The sequence below is a fragment of the Bos mutus genome, chromosome 23 (genome assembly GCF_027580195.1).
Source record: "Bos mutus isolate GX-2022 chromosome 23, NWIPB_WYAK_1.1, whole genome shotgun sequence".
In the NCBI taxonomy this organism is placed as follows: Eukaryota; Metazoa; Chordata; class Mammalia; order Artiodactyla; family Bovidae; genus Bos; species Bos mutus.
The window spans coordinates 11,733,319-11,747,452 of NC_091639.1; the positions used below are offsets into that span (position 1 = coordinate 11,733,319).

At 39.4% G+C, this 14,134-nt stretch overlaps 1 protein-coding gene across 1 annotated transcript in view; it reads right to left on the reverse strand.

The window, feature by feature from the left end:
- ATXN1 (ataxin 1) overlaps window positions 1-14,134 on the reverse strand; it is a 413,977-nt gene that overhangs the window by 139,090 nt on the left and 260,753 nt on the right. The window contains 1 exon segment of the mRNA XM_070360780.1: window positions 1,689-1,817. The gene's annotated coding sequence lies outside the window, so the exon portion shown is untranslated.

The following is a 14,134-nucleotide window of genomic DNA, read 5'->3' on the forward strand; positions in this document are numbered from 1 at the left end:
TTAAAAGATGCTTAAAAAAACATCATCAGACGTGCATTCTGTTGGCTACCTGATTGGGAAATACTTTCTAGAAAAACATACAGCTATAGTAGCACCTAGATCTAACAGGGCCCCCAAAGTATTCCTTAATAGTGATAGAAGCTTTTAGAATAAGAGTTTTTTTAAATAAGATTCTGCTGCTTGTGGGAACCCCAAACTAAGATGGAGACTCATCAATAAACAAGCAGCATAGAGCAACACAGATTATAAACCAACACTTCGCAGGAGTTGGTGACTTGCCCAAGGTTGCAAACCTTGACCTTGACCTTGACCTTAGGACCAGAAATAGAATTGAGGTCAATAATTCTAGGAGCCCTGTACTTTCCACCAGAACCAATGTGATCATACGTACAAAATGAGAATCCATGAAAACACCAGCACCCCCCATCACCCACTTACCCTGAGGTACTGGGAGCGCTTGAGTTCAATAAGCTTATTTTAATATGGCTATTTAACCCTCAGGAAATATGGATAAACATGCATATTTAATACAAATTTTTAGAAAACCAAGAAATAAAATTTCAGTGGAAATTTATCTTTTCAACGGTAAATGCTTTTTCTCCTAGACACATGCCCTCATATCACTGCTCCTTGCTCTCTCAAAATTGTTTATGCAACTGGAAAAAAAATAGGTAATAAATGCCTGGAAAACTTTCCTGACCAAATTATTAAGAAACTGAAAACTTAATGCACAGTTATATATATACACACACACACACATGTGTATATACATATTTATATTTAATACACATACACACAAATATGTAAAGATGTGTGTGCACAAATATATATGATAGATATTTCCACACACACAAAAAAACCTAGTCAAAGATGGTGCTTCATGTTCTAAAATTTGAAGGTAATATGTTCATAGGCTAGCCTGGATTTCCTGTAGTTTTATTCTTTCCTGGACAAAGCTCTAAGCATTTTTTTCTTATGACACAGTCTAGCAATGAGGTAAAATCTCCAGAAAGCAGCACAGCTGAGTGAACCCTTAAGTTCTGTGGTAAACTAAAGCTTCTGGAAGCCCACAGTGTGCTTTCTCTTCAATTACTGGATCCTATACCTCCTCATGAAAGGTGACCAGCAGCTGAATGCAGAAACCACTCATCTCAAAATCCCAACCCAGCAGCCTGACAAAAACCAATAAATCAGCCAATTTTAAGCAAGAAAAGCACCCTGAAGAGCTGACCGTACTAGCTTGCATACCTCAGATTTTTCAACGCCAGAAACATTTCCTTCCAATCAAAAACCCCATGTAAAGAAAATAATGACAGAGTGTGATTCCCTGATTGGGAATCATTAGCCTGAAAGGTTTTACCCCATACCCACTAACCTAAAAGAACTGCAGAGCAGGGTTTAAAGAGGCTGCTATAAACTTGGCTCTAGGCTGAAATAATCACTGTCTTCCACCCTTTTATTCCAGAAGGAGAGAATGAGCAGTTCCCAACAGAAGCTGAGAAAGTCAACTTCACAGCAAATAACAACAGAACCTCTCCCCTTTAAAAAAAAAGAAGAAGAAGAAGAAATTAATTGGAGGATCACCTAGAGCTAATGCTAACACGTCTTCAGCACCCTGGCTCGAGCATCCAGTGATTCACAAACCGTTGCAAGGCAAGCCAGTGCAGATTCGACTCTTGTTAACTTACAACATTCACTATGCGCGGTTCACAGGTAGCCCCAGCTTGTACGTCACCATGGAGACTTCCCACAAGAAGCTGGAGTGCTCCTGGGCCTAGGTGTGTTCTTTCTTCCTTTCACAGAGAAGGGAGAAGTACCTAGCGTGGGAACAGAAGAGAAAATAAAAAGCTGAACACTCTGTCAAATCCCTTGTTATCGCAACAAACGAAGATCAATTAGACTGATGGGTAATTCACCAAAGACCATTTTCCAGTACACTTTGCTTAAAAAGGAAATGCGATATTTTTGCTCTTGCCCCAGGAGACGGCATGGTGCAGCCAAGCGTTTCCCCCACCCCCACCCCAAAGTTGAAGCCAATTTTGGGAGACTTCAGACGCAATCCCAGCTGAGATGCAAACTTGCAACATGGCCTCAAAATAAGCCACCCGAGTTGACGCTCTTGCAAAAGGGCGGGTGCCCGGACTATGACCTTTTGCCATATTCATACCTCACCAAATTGTTGGGAAGATCAATAAGAACACTTTGGCAAGGCACTCCAAGTTCCCAAGAAGAAAGGCGCCCCGTAAAGACAAAGGATTATTCACCGTCAGAAGTCTGTAGCTTAGCTCTGAGCCAGAATATAAAAGTCAGCTTTGGCAAGGCACCCACAATCAACCATCGCCGGTGCACTCAAGCGTCCAAATGTTTCTCCTTCCACCTAGTGGTCAAGGGGTTCACAGGGCAGGAAACAGAGCTGTCTGGAATCTCAGGGAGAAAGAAAGTAAAGCCTTGGAACAGGAAGGGAAGAGAAAGAGGCGACCAAAACTAATAAGGAAGGCATGTGCCGGGGACATGATTATTTGGTCCACACCACCCAGCTCACTCGCACTGCTGGTCTGCAGTGTTTAGTGTGCTGATGTTTGCAGGGCTGTGAAATTTTCCACTTGGCCATCTGCCATTTCCAGCCACCAAGGATAACATGATAGAAGTGGTATGTGGAGTTCTGCTGACCACTGCCAAGGACAGACGGTCTGGTCATCTGCTGCAATCCAAGGAGGCCTGGCCACGTGGCAGGCAATACCCAGTATCTGCTGAGTCAGAGATCTCCGTTGTGTTCTTGTGCACTGGTTTTTGGAACTCAAGTAAAGGTCCTTTCATTTCAGGTGAAATTCCTCTTGGTAGACTGGACCTAGGCTGGTCTTTGGAGAGAGATCAAGCCCTGAACTTTGGAGTGCGAGCACTGACTCTAAGACACTAGACACCCAGAGAACTAACCCTAGGGGGTATCAAATAGTGAGAACTCACACAAAGGAAACCACTTGAATACAAGACGGGGCATCACCCAACCACAGCAGCACCCTGTGCAGGACGCCTCATCTAAACAACAAGCAAAACAAAAATACAAACCCAGTCACCAGCAGACAGGATCACCACCTCACTCAGCCTTGCCCATCAGAGGAAAAACAAACAGAAACTCAGCACAAATCTCACCCTATACAAAGCTTACACAAACCAATGGACCAGCCTTAGGAGGGCAGAAACCAAAAGGAAGAAAGAATTCAACCTTGAAGACTGGGAAAAGGAGACCTCAAACACAATAAGTTAAAAAAACAATAATGAAAAGACAGAGAAATACTACACAAATGAAGGAACATACTAGAAACACAGAAGTCCAAATAAATGAAGAGGAACTAGGCGAACTACTTGAAAAAGAATTCAGAGTAATGAGAGTAAAGATGATCAAAAACCTTGGAAACAAAATGGAGAAAATGCAAGAATCAATTAACAAAGACTTACAAGAATTAAAGAATAAACATACAGAGACAAACAACACAATTACTGAAATTAAAGATACTCTGGAAGGAATCAATAGCAGAATATCTGAAGCAGAAAAACGAATCAGTGAGCTGGAAGATAAAATGGTGAAAATAATATTTGAAGAGCAGAATAAAGTAAAAAAGAATGAAAAGAACCAAGGATAGACTCATAGACCTCTGGAACAATATCAAATGCACCAACATTCAAATTATAGGGGTCCCAGAAGAAGAAGAGAAAAACAAAGGGTTTGAGAAAATTTTTGAAGAGATTATAGCTGAAAATTTCCCCAACATGGAAAACGAAATAGTTAATCAAATCCAAGAGGCACACAGTCCCATACAGCATAAACCCAAGGAGAAACATGCCAAGACACACACTAATCAAACTAACAAAGACTAAACACAAAGAAAGAATATTAAAAGCAGCAAGGGAGAAGCAACAAGTAACATACAAGGGAAACCCCATATGCTTAACAGCTGATCTTTCAGCAGAAACTCTGCAGGCCAGAAGGGAATGGCAGGATATATTTAAAGTATTGAAAGGGAAAAATAAACAACCAAGATTATAGTACCCAGCAATAATCTCATTCAAACTTGATGGAGAAATAAAAAGCTTTTCAGACAAGCAAAAGTTAAGAGAATTCATTACCACCAAACCAACTTTACAACAAATGTTAAAGGGACTTATACAAGAAATACAAGAGAAGCAAAAAGATCTACAAAATCAACCCCAAACAATTTTTTAAAATGGCAATAGGAACATATATATCAATAATTACTTTAAACGTAAATGGATTAAATGCTCCAAACAAAAGACAGACTGGTTGAATGAATACAAAAACAAGACTCATATATATGCTGTCTAAAAGAAACCCACTTTAGACCTAAAGACGCATACAGACTGAAAGTGAGAGGATGGAAAAATGTATTCCATGCAAATGTGAAGCAAAAGAAAGCTGAAGTAGCAATCTTCATATCAGACAAAATAGACCTTAAAATAAAGATTACAAGAGATAAGGAAGGACACTACATAATGACCGAGGGATCAATCCAAAAGGAAGACATAACAATTGCAAATATCTGTGCACCCAACATAGGAGCACCTCAATATATAAGACAAACACTAACAGACATAAAAGGAGAAACTGACAGTAAAACAATAATAGTAGGAGACTTTCACACCCCTCTCACATCAGTGGACAGATCATCAAAACAGAAAATTAGTAAGGAAACATGTCTTAAATGATACATTAGATGAGATGGATCTCATTGATATCTTCAGGACATTCCATCCAAATGCAGAAGAAAACACCCTCTTAAGTGCACATAGAACATTCTCCAGGATAGACCACATCTTGGGTCACAAATCAAACCTCAGTGAATTTAAGAAAATTGAAATTGTATCAAGCATCTTCTCTGACCACAATGCTATGAGACTAGATATCAATTATAAGAAAAAAAACTGTCAGAAACACAAACACACAGAGATTAAACAACATGTTTCTAAATAACCAACAGGTTACTGAAGAAATCAAAAGAGAGATAAAAAAATTTCTAGAAACAAATGACAATGAAAACATGACAACTCAAAACCTATGGGATGCAGCAAAAGCAGTCAAAAAAAAAAGTTTATAGCAATATAATCCTACCTCAAGAAACAATATCGAATAGACAGTCTAACTTTACACCTAAAACAACTAAAAAAGAACAAAAAGCCCCCAAAATTAGTAGAAGGAAAGAAATCATAAAGATCCAAGTAGAAATAAATGAAAAACAAATGAAAGGAACAAACAATAGAAAAGATTAACAAAACTAAAAAATGGTTCTTAGAGAAGACAAACAAAATTGACAAGCCTTTAGCCAGACGCATCAAGAAAAAAAGAGAAGAGTCAAATCAACAAAATTAGAAATGAAAAATGAGAGGTTGCAAGAGACAATGCAGAAATACAAAGGATTATAAGAGACTATTATGAACAACTATATGGCAATAAAATGGATAACCTGGAAGAAATGGACAGATTCTAGGAAAAGTTCAATCTTCCAAGACTGAACCAGGAAGAAATAGAAATTATGACCCCAATTACAAGCACTGAAATTGAAGCTGTGATCAAAAATCTCCCCCCAAAAAAAGCCCAGGACCAGATGGCTTCACAGGAGAATTCTATGAAACATTTAGAGAAGAGCTAACGCATATCCTTCTAAAACTCTTTCAAAAAATTGCAGAGGAAGGAAACACTTCCAAACTCATTCTATTAAGGCCACCATCACCCTGATACCAAAACCAAAAACACAAAAAAAGAAAACTACAGGCCAATATCACTGATGAACATAGATGCAAAAATCCTCAACAGAATTTTAGCAAACAGAATTTAGCAACACATCAAAAAGCTCATACACCTTGATCAAGTTGGGTTTATTCCAGGAATGCAAGGATTCTTCAATATATGCAAATCAGTCAACAGGATACACCATATTAAGAAGCTGAAAGATAAAAACCATATGATCATCTCAATAGATGCAGAAAAAGCCTTTGACAAAATTCAGCACCCATTTACAACAAAATCTCTTAAAAAAATGGGCATAGAAGGAACCTACCTCAACATAGTAAAGGCCACATATGATAAGCCTACAGCAAACATTATTCTCAATGGTGAAAAACTGAAAGCATTCCCTCTAAGATCAGGAACAAGACAAGGGTGTCCACTCTCACCACTATCATTCAACATAGTTTTGGAAGTCCTAGCTACAGCAATCAGAGAAGAAAAGGAAATAAAAGGAATCCAGATTGGAAAAGAAGTAAAGCTCTTCCTGTTTGTAGATGATATGATACTGTACATAGAAAACTCTAAAGATAGAATCAGAAAATTACTAGAGCTAATCAGTGAATTTAGCAAGGTTGCAGGATACAAAACTAATACACAGAAATCACTTACATTTCTATATACTAACAATGAAAAATCAGAAAGAGAAATTAAGGAATAAATCCCATTCACCATTGCAACAAAAAGAATTAAATATCTAGGAATAAACTTACCTAAAGAGACCAAAGACCTGTACACAGAAAATTGTAAGACACTAATGAAAGAAATCAATGATGACATAAAACAGATGGAGAGATATCCATGTTCCTGGGTAGGAAGAATCAATATTGTGAAAATGACTATACTACCAAATGCTATCTACAGATTCAATGCAACCTCTATCAAATTACCAATGACATTTTTCACAGAACTACAACAAAAAATTTCACAGTTCATATGGAAACACAGAAGACCCTGAATAGCCAAAGCAGTCTTGAGAAAGAAGAATGGAGCTGGAGGAATCAACCTTTCTGACTTCAGATTATACTACAAAGCTACAGTCATCAAGACAGTATGGTACTGGCACAAAAACAGAAATATAGACCAATGGAACAAGACAGAAAGCCCAGAAATAAACCCAGGCACATATGGGTACCTTATTTTTGACAAAGGAGGAAAGAATATACAATTAATTTTGGAAATTAATCCTTTGTCAGTTGTTTCACTTGCTATTATTTTCTCCTATTCTGAGGGTTGTCTTTTTACCTTGCTTATAGTTTCCTTTGCTGTGCAAAAGCTGTACAAAATTAAACCTCTTCAATATTGAAGCCTCTTCAATAAATGGTGCTGGGAACACTGGGCAGCCACATGTAAAAGAATGAAATTAGAATACTTCCTAACACCACACACAAAGATAAACTCAAAATGGATTAAAGTCCTAAACGTAAGACCAGAAACTATAAAACTCTTAGAGGAAAAAATAGGCAGAACACTCGATGACATAAATCAAAGCAAGATCCTCTATGACCCACCTCCTAGAGTAATGGAAATAAAAACAAAAGTAAACAAATGGGACGTGATTAAATTTAAAAGCTTTTGCACAGCAAAGGAAACTATAAGCAAGCTGAAAAGACAACCCTCAGAATGGGAGAAAATAATATCAAATGAAACAACTGACAAAGGATTAATCTCCAAAATATACAAGCATCTCATATAACTCAATACTAGAAAAACAAACAACCCAATCAAAAAGTGGGAAAAAGACCAAAACAGACATTTCTCCAAAGAAGACATACAGATGGTTAACAAACACATGAAAAGATGCTCAACATCGCTCATCATTAGAGAAATGCAAATCAAAACTACAATGAGATATCACCACACACCAGTCAGAATGGCCATCATCAAAAAGTCTACAAACAATAAATGCTGGAGACGGTGAGGAGAAAAGGGAACACTCTTGCACTGTTGATGGGAATGCAAATTGACACAGCCACTGTGGAAGACAGTATGGAGATTCCTTAAAAAACTAGGAATAAAACTACCATATGACCCAGCAATCCCACTCCTAGGCATATACCCTGAGGAAACCAAAATTGAAAAGACAGGTGTATCCCATTGTTCATTGCAGCACAATTTACAATAGCTAGAACATGGAAGCAACCTGGATGTCCATCGACAGATGAATGGATAAAGAAGCTGTGGTACATATACACAATGTAATGTTACTCGGCCATAAAAGGAACACATTTGAGTCAGTTCTGATGAGGTGGATGAACCTAGAACCTATTATACAAAGTGAAGTGAGTCAGAAAGAAAGATAAATATCATATTCTAACACATATATATGGAATCTAGAAAAATGTACTAAAGAATTTATTTTCAGGGCAGCAATGGAGAAAAAGACAGAGGATAGACTTTATGGACATGGGGAGAGGGGAGGAGAGGGTCAGATGTATGGCAAGAGGAACATGGAAACTTAAATTGCCATATGTAAAACAGACAGACAATGGGGATTTGCTGTATGGTTCAAGAAACTCAAAAAGGGGCATTGTATCAATCTAGAGGGGTGCCATGGGGCGGGAGATGGGAGGGAGGTTCAAAAGGGAGGGGACATATGTATACCTATGGCTGATTCATGTTGAGGTTTGACAGAAAACAACAAAATTCTGTAAAGCAATTATCCTTAAATAAAAAATAAAAAAGAAAAGAAATGAGGATCTAAAAAAGAAAAAAAAGAAGTGGCACGTGGAGGCCCTTCTGGGAAAGGGCTGGGTGATTTTTGTTTGTTTGCTGCTTTTAAAGAAAAGACCTGACTGAGTTTACTCTCAGTATCTCATTAATTATTTCTTGAATCTAGATTTCTTGCCCCCCCCCTCCCCCCCCACCCCCCCCACCCACCTCAACCGCCCTTCTGTAAGACAGGGCCAGGAGCAACTTCTCCTAGGCCAATATTATTCAAGGTATTTTGACGTGTGTACTTTTGCAGAGAGTGACGTACGAGAGTGGCTTTGGGGATGACAAGAAATAGAAGTTAAATACTACTCTAGAATCTTGTTTGCTTCCCAAATAAATCATTCACAAGTACCAGCCATGTTTTCCTTTCAAAGTCATAAGTGCACACTGAACAAAAATTGGAATCCCAGCATTAGCGTGGTTGGTAAAGAATATTTTTGAGGGAAAAATGTGATCTCTTATCTTAAAAAAAAAGGCAAGAACGAATAATACCAAATCTTAGGTTTGGAACTGGCAAAACACTGACAAGCAGACCTTTAAAGAAGTAAAAAATTGGAGAGAAAAAAGTGAGGATTAAAGAGAGAAAGGAGGTGTCTTCTATGAAAATACTTAACCATGACTTTTATAGTGAATTCAGTTTACAAAGTGCTTTCTTTCTTCTAAAATAGAGGTTGTAATTGACATAAAACATTGAATTAGTTTCACGTGTACAAAGTGCTTTCTTATTCATTCATTCACGGAACACATTTTTTACTTGGAGCTTACTATACCCAACAGGTTCTTTGTTCACAACAGTGAACAAAACAGACAAAGGACCAGGCCTTTAAGGACCTCATTGCCTCAAGCGGAACAGATGTTAAAAAATCAGAGTATGTTATTTTTAACATATGCATAAAATTTAAAAATCAGATAGACATCAAGAAGGACAAATAAACACTGCAATTTGCAATCACCCTATAACGGGTTATGTCACTTAGAAGGAGGATCTGTCTTACAAAAACAACATTTAAATAGGGAAGAAAAAGATGAGCAAGAATTACCCGGCATCACATTTCTAGGCAGAGGAAACAGCCTCTGCATTATGTGATCTCACTAGACCTGTACTATTAGGTTCTGTTATTTCATCCTTTTCCCCCCTGGCTATTTCAAATGAGTCTCCTTGATCAAAAGATGATCAACAGAACCGTTCTCAATACCTTGAAACAGGAAACGATTCTTCTTTTCAACTATTGGGCCATCAGAGCAACAAACGCTAGCAATTTTTGCTAGGGGAACATCATTCAGTACAGATATCATACTTAATGTGGATTCCTAAGGCATCATAAATAACCCCATTATCACAATGAAGTAAAGTGAAGCTCCCTCTTCATACCCACATGCCACAGCTGGAGTTAAGAAACTACCCCGCAAAGGGCTAAAATCAGATCACATTACATGTAAACTTCTTAAAACAAAACAAAACACTTCTGACTACCTTCTATTAGGTTCCAAACTGGCTGGCTTCCTCTTGACTATTACAACATCTTTATTATTTCTTTCCTGGACTGAAATGGCATTTTTGCCCACTTTCTAGAGTGTCTGAGTGCCTTCTCTTTTGGTTCTCGGTTTGGTATCTGTTTATTTACCCAGGTGAGCAGCATGGTTTATAGAAATAAAAAGCCTCGGAAATACTGTGTCCGTCTGAACTGTCTTCTTGTTCCCTACCATCCCAGAACTGCATGGTGTATAAAAACAAAAAGCCTCAGAAATATTGTGTTTATCTGAACTGTTTTCTTGTTCCCTACCATCGCAGAACTGGTACTGCTTAATTTTTTCACTAAGGAAAATCAGTAATTTGCTTTCTTCATCTACACAATGAAGGTATCCTCAGACAGGCTCATTCATGTTCTTCCATGAATGGAGTGAGTTTGAAAGTCTGTTTGAAACGAGTAAGTCAAACTTCTGTTTGAGTCTCTTTTCACTAAAGACACCAGATAAAATGTAGTATCTCCTACACATTTGGTTTTTCCTATAAACCCAAATATCAACATTCTCTCAAGTTCAAAGTCATGAAATATAAACCTTTACTTTGACTCAGTAGTTCTGACAAGCTTTCACAGATTCGGGAAGAAAAGAATGAGCAAGAAGAAAAAGTTGCCAAGTTGTCTAAAACTCTGCCATGAGACCTGGGAAATTATGCCAGGCTGACAGTTTCATCCTCTGTCCAGAGATGAAAATGACACAATGTCAATTTCTCCTCCTCCTGACTGCCCACAGCACTTACAGCCTCTACCGCTGGTTCTCTTCAATTCAGCACTTTGGTATATTGTCTTTTTATAGTCCAGTGGATTGATTTAAGTCTTGAAAGGCTCAAAAAGTTTATAAGCTCCTCGATGAAAGAAACCTTGCCATGCCCTTCTTCTGCAGCCTCCTAGGAGTGTCGAGAAGAGCCTGAATTTAAATTAAACAATCCATATCCAAAACCGGTTCTACGACTTCATCCTTACGCCAAAGGAAGCACCACTCTCAGCTATAATGTCAACCCTTCTCACTCTGTCCTCCAGGGAGGGACTTGGGAGGTCCTCTGTGCCTGTCATCAAAATGAAAGCACTGCGTGAACCTGAGAACAATTAAATTATAACGTACCCTTCTCTCTTCTATTCAAGTCTATTCTATTTTTAGTCACTAATGGCTTTTGAACAGTTGCCATCGCCTTTCAAGACGTGCAGTCCCCTCCCCCACCACCAGGAGCCTTTATCCTCGATTTTCCTAGCTTCTCAAAAGCCATCATTATGGAAACCCTCGTGGTATATGAAGGAGAGATGAGCACGCTCTGAGGCAGTGGTTCTCAGACTTGAAGTGCTATCAGAAACACCCGGAGAGCTTGTGAAACTGTGTCTCTGGGTCCCACTCCCCAAATTTCTGATCCAGTAGGTCTGGGGTGAGGCCAGAGAACCTGCATGTTTACCAAGTTCCCAGGTAATGTTAATGCTGCTGGTCCAAGGACCAGGCTTTGAGAATCACTACTCTAAGCCTAAGTCTTTCTGTCAATTACATAGCCGGACAGAGACTAAGGATTGGTTTAGTATCACTATAAGATGATTACGTTGGAAGGAATGATACCTGTTTATTCCACAGAAGTGACAAATGACCAAACCACCCCAAAATCCCATACCACTTTAAAATCTGGGAAAATTTTGGGGGCTCTTTGTCTCCTACTGGCTCAGGTCCTGTTGGGGTCAATTCTGCCCTCTGTCTCTCCTTCAGTCTTCTCTCTACCAAAAACTTCTTCACAGCTTACAAACACACTCAATCATCCCCAGACTCTGATACATTTCCAAATGGCTGTCACTTCTCCCCTATTCACCATAAAACATGTTAAAGTGTAGTATAAATTCCACACTGTATTTCATCAGGTACCTCTTAAACCCGTAGAGTTTGATTTCAACACTTTAAAAAGTAAACTTCTCTTTTAAAGGTCAGGAATGTTTTCCTGTCTTCTAAATGTAGTGGCCTTTTCCTGATTGACTTTCTTATAATGCTTGATAAAGGGGTTCCGTAAAATTTCATTTTATTTAGGACTAGAACTTTTCCTAAACAGCAATCTTTCTAGAATACGACCTTTACCTCACTTTCTTTGTTATTTGGGCTTGGTCAACCTCATGCCTTGGGTCCAGAGATGCTATGCTATGCTATGCTAAGTCACTTCAGTCGTGTCCGACTCTGTGCGACCCCATAGACGGCAGCCCACCAGGCTCCCCTGTCCTTGAGATTCTCTAGGCAAGAACACTGGAGTGGGTTGCCATTTCCTCCTCCAATGCATGAAAATGAAAAGTGAAAGTGAAGTTGCTCAGTCGTGTCCGACTCTTAGCGACCCCATGGACTGCAGCCTACCAGGCTCCTCCATCCGTGGGATTTTCCAGGCAAGAGTACTGGAGTGGGGTGCCATTGCCTTCTCCGGGGTCCAGAGATGGGCATATGCAAACTATCATATACAAGATAAACAACAAGGTTCTATTGTATAGCACAGGGAACTATATTCAATATCCTGTGATAAATCATAATGGGAAAGAATATTAAAAAGAATATACATATATGTACAACTGAGTCACTTTGCCATACAGCAGAAAATTACAACACTGTGACTCAACTATGGGCATCCCTGATAGCTCAGTTAAGAATCCACCTGCAATGCAGGAGACCCCAGTTTGATTCCTGGGTTGAGAAGATCTGCTGGAGAAGGGATAGGCTACCCACTCCAGTATTCTTGGGCTTCTCTGATAGCTCAGTTGGTAAAGAATCCACCTGCAATGCAGGAGACCTGGGTTCGATTCCTAGGTTGGGAAGATCCCCTGGAGAAGGGAAAGGCTGCTCACTCCAGTATTCTGGCCTGGAATATGTGTATAAAAAGAATGTACATATATGTACAACTGAGTCACTTTGCCATACAGCAGAAAATTAACACTGTGAATCAACTATAATTTAATAAATTTTAAATAAATAAAAAGACAGGCATGTGATCTAGGCTTGGAGAATCAGAATACATATCCCTCTTGTGATGACGACTGGATCTAGGTAGGGATGGGCATGAACCAAAGGCCCTCTCCGACTGACTGGAACTAAGAGGAATCAGGAAACATGGTCTACTCACAGAGCTGTTTTTACCATCAGTGAAGCCCACATGAGGATGAAGCTCTGCAGTATGGAACGAGGTTGAAAGCCAGGACGTCTGAGTCCTGGTGATAGTGAGTTACCTTGGATGTGGCCACGCCAAAAGTCAGATCCATCCCTGGATGTTTTAGTTGTGCTGTGACAGACAAAATTCAAAAGTAGCCCTCAAGACTGCCTGGCCCCCTAGTGCACATGTACCCTCTCCTAGTTATTTAATCAAACACAATCTGGGTGGTGCTGCTGTGAAGGATTTTGCAAATAAAATTAAGGCCCTAAATCAACTGACCTTAAAACAGAAAGCCCGTCCTTGGTGGGCCTGACCTAATCAGGAGAGCCCTTCAAAAGAACAGGCTCTTCCAGCAATGAGATTCAAACCACGAAAGATCACACTGAGGGAGAGGGGGAAACTTCGTGTGGCAAGAAACTCGAGATGGACACCAGGAGCCAAGTGTGATGCTCATCCCATCACCAGCATTAGAGTGAGGGTCTCAGTCTTACAACCTGCAAGTGAGAATCCAAGGCATACCTACCAAGACCCACTCAAGTCCTACTTCTTCCATCACTTTTTCCTTTACATCCTCCTGTGCTACAACTTTCTCCATCAGAAGTATTTTTTGTTTGGTTTTGGAGGAGAACTCCTATGGTTTTGATTTCTTTTCCTGAGGATACTAGCCATTTTATTCTTTATCCTCAAACAGGCACCATTTCTCTAGACAGACTGTAGTGAACTCTAAGAAGGTGGGTAGGCTAATGCCTTTGCCAATGGTAAGCCTTTGACACATACTGGGTGACTTAACTGAGAATGTGGCATTTTTCTTTTCCTCTGACATGTCCTCAAGTCTCCTCACTCTGTGAGCTCCTTTCTGGTTGACTTGGAGAAAAGTCACGACATGACCCAATATGGAAACTGCTCTGTCAATCAACCACAGAGCCTCTTTTTCCAACTCAGGACTAAAGGCTGACTCTCTTGGT